Source organism: Lupinus angustifolius, chromosome LG01 (assembly GCF_001865875.1).
Source record: "Lupinus angustifolius cultivar Tanjil chromosome LG01, LupAngTanjil_v1.0, whole genome shotgun sequence".
In the NCBI taxonomy this organism is placed as follows: Eukaryota; Viridiplantae; Streptophyta; class Magnoliopsida; order Fabales; family Fabaceae; genus Lupinus; species Lupinus angustifolius.
Window position 1 is genome coordinate 5,373,869 of NC_032009.1, and position 9,529 is coordinate 5,383,397.

Consider the following 9,529-nt stretch of genomic DNA (forward strand, 5'->3'; position numbering starts at 1 on the left):
ATTCTTGAGGTGTTGAAGGAGGTCATCTTACTTGCGGATGCATGATGTCATTGTTGGTCCTGATTAGTAAATCTAGGTCGTTATTCTCTTCGTTAAAACATTCACTCTGTCTCTCAATCCCCGATTAGATCAAGTTCCTCAAAGACTCATAGTGTGTGTCAATACGAGCGTTAAGCCTCTGTTCATGGCATCCAAATGAGCTATCCCAAAAGGTGGTCCTTGAGGCATAGCAGCAGCCTCCCCTTGATTCTAAAGAATCTGATCATCCATAGGAACATCTTGATCCGAAAAATCCAAATCCACAATAGTGTTGTGATCTTCCTAGTACCGTTACCAGATAAAGACCTAGTTTCAAATCATCGACACTAAATTCAGCTTAAATGGGTCACCACGATCCCTTCTATCACCGTTACCAGATAAAGACCTAGTTTCAGTTCTTCTTGAACGATTAGCCATTGTTTTGACTCTTTTTCTTTCCATCTTCCATCTTTATGGTATTGGAGTGGTTTAATCGATTATATAACCGTGTTAGGGTGTTTTTGGGCTAGGGTTTTGAATTGGGAAAATTCTAGGTTTTCGGTTTTCTTTTGATTTGTGGGCTAATTTATGACTAATTAGACTTATTGGGGCTCGGTTTAGGTTGCTATATGATTAGGATAGATCAAATTCACTAATTGATAGAAAAAGGGGTAGGAATTTTGGAATTAGGGTTTGAAAAAACTTTCCCGAACACATACTGAATCTGAAATAGGTTACTGCTGCTAATTGATTAATGCACATGTTAATCGATTAAGACCCGTTAAAGTCTTAAGCAGCTAAGCCCAGTTAATCGATTAAAGAAAGACTTAATCGATTGAGGATAGAAATTTTAAAAAGCTGAAGCTACATGAACTCATTTTAATCGATTATAACACATGGTTAATCGATTAACATGAGTAAAATCACATATTTGAGTACATTTTTTTAGAATAGCATGGCATGCTAAGACACATAACCTGAGAATCTTTTCTAGACCGAATTAAACACACACTAGAGACAATGTATTCCGCTTTGGCGGTGGATAAAGTAACACAAGCTTGCTTTTAGTTGTGTCATGAAACTAAGGAGCTGCCTAAGAGGTGGCAAGTTCAACTATTACTTTTTTGATCCAACTTACACCCATCGAAATCATAATCAGAATATCCTACAAAGGATAGCGAGGCATCCCTAGGGTACCATAATATCATATTCAGGATTCTCTTAAGATATCTCATGATTCGTCTAACAGAACTAAAGTGTGATTCTTTAGGCATATATTCATATCTTGCACACATGCAAATACTAAACATTATATCAGGGAGGTTCACAGTTAAATATAGTAATGAGCCTATCGTGCCACGATATTTAGTTACCTCTACCGTTTTTCCTTTTTCTTATTTGTCTAAGCAACATGAGGATGCCATCGGTTAGATGCTTCTTTGCACTTTTCCATCTCAAACTTGCGAGGTAGCTCTTTGCAATATTTTGACTGGCCAGCAAATATGCCGCTCTTCATTTACTTAATTTATAATCCAAGATAGAAGGTAAGCTCCCCCATCATTAACACTTCAAATTCACCCTACATCAAATGAGAAAACTCCTTGCACAGGTGGTCGTTACTAGCTCCAAAGATAATACCATCAACATAAATTTGCACTAATCAAACATGATTATCTGATTTTTCGATAAAGAACGTTGTGTCGACTTTGCCCCTAGCAAACCCTTTTTCTAAAAGAAAAGTACTCAGTATGTCATATCAAGCTCGAGGAGCTTTTTTTAGGCCATAAAGTGCCTTTTTGAGTTTATAGACATGGCTCGGGAATTTATAGTTTTTAAAACCGGATGGTTGTTCAAAATAAACCTCCTCTTGAATGAATCTATTCAAGAAGGCGCTCTTGACATCTATTTGGAACAATTTAAAATTCATGATTGATGCAAATGCCAGTATCATCCTAATGGCCTCTAACCTCGCAAAAGGGGTGTAGGCATGCGTTGTTTCGTATTATTAAGCCAGATTCATCAAGTTTGTTTCTAAAGACCCATTTGGTGCCAATTATTGGATGGCCTTTTGGTTTGGGGACCAAGTCCCACACATTATTACGTTCAAACTGGTTTAGCTCTTCTTGCATAGCTATACCCCAATGCTCATCCTCTATGGCCTCATCAACGGTCTTCAGGTCTATTTGAGATACGAAAGCTACAAAATTACAAAAATTACACAAAGAATTATGGGTTACCACTCCCGTAGAAATATCACATATTACTTTATCAAGTGGATGGTCTTTCTTGGTTTTCCACACCCTCGACAAGTCCTGATGATCCTCGCTGACTTCTTGATCATCCTAAGCCTCTTTGTCTTGTTCCAAGTGCTTAGTATATGATTCTTCCAAAGCACCTGCAACATGATCAAACAAAAACTTTCTCCTCTCATTTGGAGAAGATTCATCAAAATGAACATAGACCAATTCTTCTACATGCATGGTGTATTTATTAAAAACTCTAAATGTCTTAATATGCATCGAATACCATAGAAATATACCCTCATCCGCTTTTGAATAAAAATTTCCTAGAGCACATTTTTCATTGTTTAAATAAAACATTTGCATCCGAAAGCGTGAAGATGTGATAAATTAGGTTTTCGGAATTTCAATCATAAGGAGTTTTCAAAAGTTTAGGCCTCAGGAGTACTCAATTTATGACATAGCAGGTTGTATATACAACATCAGCCCAAATATATTTAGGCACTTTTCTTCATTAAGCATGATCATGGACAACCCTTCTAATACGCGAGTTTTCCTCTCAACAACCCCATTTTATTGAGAAGTTCGAGGAGCCGAGTATTGGTGGAGGATACCATGCTTATCACAAAACTTGTCGAACAAGTAGTTTTCAAATTCACCATCACGGTCACGGCGTATATAGACTATTTTAAGGTCAAGTGGTTTTGGATTTGCTTGGCAAGGCTTTTGAAGGATTTGAAAGCGATGCTTTTTACAAATAGGAACAAGGTCGATATAAATCTAGAAAAATCATCTATGATTACCAAGGCATAATAGCTTCCTTCAAAACTCATAATTTGTGATGGTCCAAATAGGTCCATGTGGAGAAGCTCCAAGGGCCTTATCATAGATATCACATTTTCCATAGCAAATGAGTTCTTGACTTGCTTACACTTTTGGCAAGTGTCGAAGTCTCTTTAGATTTGAAATTGAGTTTAGATAATCCATAAACTAAATTGTGAGATGACAACTTATCTAGGTGTTTAATATGAATATGCACAACGCGCCTATGCCAAATCCAGATGTCACTCTCTTTAGCTATAAAACATTTTGAAAACAGAGTGGTGATATCTTCCAAATTGATCATATAGATATTGTTTATAAGAAGACCAAAAAACTTAACATTATTAGATATATTATCACGAATAATGCAACAATCAGAATCGTAGGATACTCAGTTACCTTTATCGCATAATTGGTTGATACTGAATAAGTTGTGCTCCAAGCCTTCCACGTTGAGCATGTTCTCAATCATTGATTGAGAAGTATTTCCAATTTTCCCAAAGCCAAGTATTATTCCTCGGTTGTTATCACCATAGGTGTCATACCCTTTGTCTTTAAGTGAAAGATCAAGGAATTCAGATCTATCACCGGTCATATGCCTCAAACAGCTGCTATCCAAATACCATTATTGTCCATGCGTTCGAAGGCATACATGCAAAACAACTTACTTGGCTTATTTAGGTACCCAAGTTATATTGGGTCCCTTCTTGTTAGTAACTGAAGTATCTAGACTTTTATGCATCTATACATATTTGCCACTTGGCACACTATATTTTCTAATATAGCAAGATATAGATGTATGACCATGTGTACCACAATAAAAGCAAGTAGGCGTATTATGATTAAATCTAGTATGAATGTGTGTTACTTGTTTTATATATGATTTTCTTATATTTTTTAGGTTTGTAGCCTAGACCTCCATGATTACCTACATTTCAAGATATAGCAAGTAAGTTGTTTAGATTTTGACTACTATAAGTAAACTTTGCCAATTCATCTTTCAAGTAAGAAATTTCAGCATTCAAAATATCACATTGGTCACACATAGGAGTCTCAATTAAATTAGTAGATCAAGTACATGAGGCACAAGAGTAAATAAGGTCAAGAGTCTCATGTTCTAATTTTAATTCATTCATTTCTTCTTGCATTTTAACAATTTTATTTTCATGCAACATGATGACTCTTTCCCTATCTATATTTATCTTAGCTAGTTTCTTTAACTTTGCATGCAATTCAACATAAGCATTATATAATTCATCATAGGGAGGGGAATCATCGGAAGAAGATGAAGTGTTAGAGTATACCTCATTCGTATCATCCTAACCACTCGAGCTGCAATCTTCTTGCACTTTTGTTTTGAAACCCGAGCCGGACGTCAAACCGGCAGAGGTCCCGTATTAGGTTTAACCGTTTTAAACGGTGAAACCGTCCGGTCTGACCGGGTGATTTCATACATAATTAATAATTTTTATTTATAAATACATAGTTATATATATATTATATAATTAATAATTATTATATTGAAATAATACATCTTTATCTTTTTCTGGAACGTAGTAAAACAAAATATTAGAACATTGTCCCTTTTTTTTTTATTTTTAAGTGAGCCGTCCAGTTTACTTCCCGGGTTAATCCGGTTTAACATGGTCGGACCGGATTTTTTCCGGTTCAAAGCGGTCCAACTCTCATTCGGGTAAGACAGCAAACCAGAGCCGTTTTCAAGTCCGGTCAGCGGTCAAACCGGTCGGACCGTCCGGTCCGGTCCGGTTCTAACAACACTGCAGTTTTACCATTAAGCATAGTTTCACAGACTCCTCCTCATTGGATGTGCTTGATGTTGATTCCTCCTCAGGAACATCCCATAATATATAAGCCTTTTTTGATTAGAAGTATCGAGGAGTGCTCTTCTCAGATTCAACCTTCTTGAGGTAGGACGGACATTAGAATCTCATATGTCTAGCTTTCCCGCATTCATGGCAAGTGAAGCGCTCCTTTGGGTTCTTGCCTTTCTTAGTTGATTCTCGCGCTTCCTTCTTTTGAAACCTCTTGAAACCTCCTCTCTTATTCAATAATTTTCCAAATTTTTGTACTAGGAGATTCAAAGTTTCATCGTAGATATCGGAGTCAGAATCATCATCCTCTTTATTCAGATCTCGTTTTTCTTCCTATCTGAATCTTCATGCATCGTCAAGTGCCCTAACTCCATCTCGTGCTCTTAAAGTTTGCCAAATAATGTAGTTAAAGGCATGTAATCCAAATCTTTCAACTCTATGATTGTGGTTACCTTTGGTTGTCATTTTTTGTGAAGACAATGCAAAACTTTATTAGTAAGTTCACCTTTAGCAAATGATTAATCAATGACAACTAAATGGTTAACTATATGAGTAAATCGCTTTTGCATTTCACTAATATATTTGTTTGATAACATGAGAAATAACTCTTACTCATGTGTTAGCACATTTAGCTACTGTGCTTAAACTTGCTAGTGCCTTCATGGTCACTTGTCAAGTATCCCACATTTCTTTCGCATTTTGGCACTGCAAAATACTAAAGAATTCATCATATGATAGGGCCAATGTGATAATGTTTTTAGCTTGACAGTTATGCTAAACCTTTCTACGTTCATCATCAATACAAAGACTTATCGTCTTTTATTTAGCTTCATCGTCCACCAAGTGGAATGGAACGAAAGGACCATTAACCATGGATTTGAAAATGTTCGTGTCAATCGCCTCGATATAGATCTTCATGCGCACTTAGGCGTACGCCTCACCACTAAATATCTAAGGGCGGTTGATGGATGCGCCATCACCGCCAAAAGGGTTAGTGGAACCTACAGTATTTTCCCTTAGGATCAAACGAATATGCGGTCAAGCTAGCCCTTTCGAATTAGCTTTGATATCACTTGTTGGGTACCAGTAGGTCAGAACATACCTAGAAGTGGGGCTGAATAGGTGTAGCGGTTACTTTTTCCACTTTTTTTGATATATTATGCAGAACTAAAAAGTGTTGCATTTAATCGATTAAGCATGGTTTTAATTGATTAAATAATGCTTGGACTTAATCAATTATGCTTGTGGATAATCGATTATCCTGAGTCTTGCAGTTCTTGATTTTATAGTTTCTTGCACAACAAGTCACCGATTACCAATCTTTACACAATTAATTGATTACTGGAGTTACAAAATAATAGCTAAACAAATTATAACAGGCAACTCAGAATTAATCAAATAACAACAAGTAAAGAACAAAAGTAAGGAGATTAGGGATAGAAAATTGTGCATAAGGAATTTTTATCCTGGTTCGTTTACGGTCCACTGCAAACTACATACAGGCCTCCCCTTCTGATCTTGAGAGAATTTTCTTCACTATTGCAATTGTAAGTTTACACGCATACTTCCAATTACAAAAGCAGAAAACTAAGCCGCTTCTTTCTTGGACCTATGAGCTTAATAATCTTGGTTTGACCTATCTAACTCACTTACTAAGATCTCCCATCTTTTCCCTATTCGGCCCCAGCCACGGTATCGCTCGAACCAAGACCTCCTAGTCTCTGTGAAGATTATCAAGATCTCTCTTGAATTGAAACAATTCACCAATAGATCAAATTCCTTGTTCAATATTGATTTTGTTGAGATGTCTTTATTACTTAATACTCGGATACAACAATGTAAACTCAATTCTAAAATTCTTAACAGAATATTCATAAGAACCTAATCTAAATGAGAATTAATGAAAAAGGTTTTTCACAATATGGTTTCGCAATTTCCAGAAAAATATTTTTCTCACTTTCACTCTAAAAGACATCAAGAAAGTATGCAAGAATGCAATACATTGAAAACTGGAGATAACATGTAATGATTTGACTTCCTAAGCCCTATTTAGAATGCTCTCTCTCTCTCTAAGCTTTCCTAATGCACCTTCTCACTGTAATGCAATGTATGAAAATGTATACTCTAAACTATTTACGAAAATATGCAAGTTATGCCACATAGCCTAGAATTATAGCATTTATACCAAACATACTAATACTGTTATTAATCGATTATATAGTGACTTAATCAATTAACGTGTTGTTAAAAACTGATTTTCTGTTATGTCATTATCGATTAAACAATGACTTAATCGATTAACGCATCATATATTTCATATTGGTTAGCTAGTGTAATTCCTATAATAATTAACATTATACATAATCGATTATACTGTATGAATATTTCTTTTATGATGAATGATAAACTACCTATATGACATGTTATCATGCAATACATAGTTTTTCAAATATGTTGCCTTTAATGTGCAAAGCCATGTATGTAGATGCATGAGCTTACTTATCATATGATATCTAGATGTTATGACTCAGTTTTAGTCTTGTTCATTTTAAAGCTTTCTTATGAGACTCCCACCTAGGTTTATCTAACCTAGACTCGATGTAAGGCAATCATCTCAAGACTTCTAGTAAAGTAAAGTTATAAAGCCCTAAGTCTATAGATATCACCCTTGAGTCTTTGACTTGTTGTTTGTTGCAAGATCTTCAAGCTTTCTTTGTATGTTCATTGTCTTCATCAAAACCAAGGTAAACTTCAAATATGAAAGTCTTAACTTTATGCACTTTCATTTTCCAATAATAGACACATCTCAAATGAGAGTTAGGACAACAATCTCAGGCTTCTTATCCTTATCTTATTCTCTTTCTCACTATTTTAATCACTCCACCTTGTCTATAAATGAAGACAAGATATGTTGTGCAACAGATCACCAAATATGTCTTTAGATAAAATGGTGTGGGGTTGATTGGAATGTTGTCTAGTCCAAGTTCAGATATGACTGATGATTGCTCAAAGTCCTCAAAGCTTTATTAATTTCTAGGGTTTCATTCTTCTATACCCTTGAAACAAAGAAAGTAATTGGATTTAGATGCTAGTATTTTATGTGACCTTGGATCAGGCTTCATTTCAGTCAACTTGATCAAATTCTCTTCGCTCTCCTTCCTTCGATTACTTTTGCTTTCTTTGTATTCTTTTACTTTAGTGAATCACATTCATAAACACATGTAATGAAATTTAACTTATGTTATGTGCTAATGTTACATTTTTTTTTAGTTTTATATATTAAAATAGATTATAATTTTATACAAGTGCATATCATCATCAACGAAGGGAGATCTATAGAGAGATACGAGTTTGAATCATCTATAATCATCCAATGAAAGGTAGGTATAATCATATAAATCTCATTTTATAAGGACTTGCCTTAATTGAATTTAAATTATGTAGTCACGTTAAAATAAATTGTATACATTTCTTAAGAGTTAATTATTTGTTATTGGACCACAATGTGTAACATAAATATCACATCATTATAAACTATGATAGTTGCATATATATTGCTCATTATTGAACACTAGGGTGATATTTCTCTCATGGGACCATATTTGTTGTCCAACTTATTGTACCACTCCATGTACCATCAACTCTAATTGGTTGAAAAAAATTATTTAAGTTGAAATTATAATTCTTAAATATTTTTCTGGTAAATCACAGCTCCTAGCACATGGGCTGACACAAAACTATGCTACAACTGATGTGGTCCCCTCTCATATGGTGGTATCTCTTATATCTAGAGAGAGAATCAAAAGACCCTAACATCACAAAAAAAGACTTGCACTAACTAGCTTTGTGGATTGGTTTGGAAGATACTTAATTACTAAATTTCAACAAAGACAATTCTAGCTACACAAGGGTATGCTTCTTCCATAGGACAAAAACTTTTGCATCTTCTGTAATTTCCATCCAGAAAGGGTTGAGTGTTATAGATGACTCAATAATGTTATTTTACAACCAAATTCTAACAGCTTGAAATTGTTTTGTTGGTTTTTAGTGGATTTTTCTAACATACATATAGAGATAGATGATGAAAAGTAAAAGGTATATAGAGTTTGATTGTTATAAGAAAAGTTGTCCAAATTTAGGAATTGGAGTTGGTTTTAACTAATATATATTATAGTCCTTTAACTATTGGTTAGTATTGTAGGAGTCATATAATATGTTTTCTACTTATACTTCATGTATTGGTTGATTTTGGCTTAAGTTCATTACTGTATGAGTTAAGTACTCCTTCTACTCTATAAATAAAATTTCTTTGCATACCTGTTGAAAGGAGTTTTCTCTTCAGTGTGTTTTCTTTATTTGGTTAAGTAAGTGAATTCGGTTTTATTCTTTGTTCGCCATCTCGGCTTTGTTGAAATAAATTTCAACGCCGGTATAATGGTTTCAAGAATATTCCAGTTACAACTTACTTCTAATAATCATGTGAATAAGTTATTCCTTCTTTGCCCCATCTCGGCTTTATTAGAATAAATTCTAACGTTGGTGAATGGTATCGAAGCAATCCCCTATTACATAATTATTAACTACCTTTGAATACCATCTCGGTTTTGTGGAATAAAT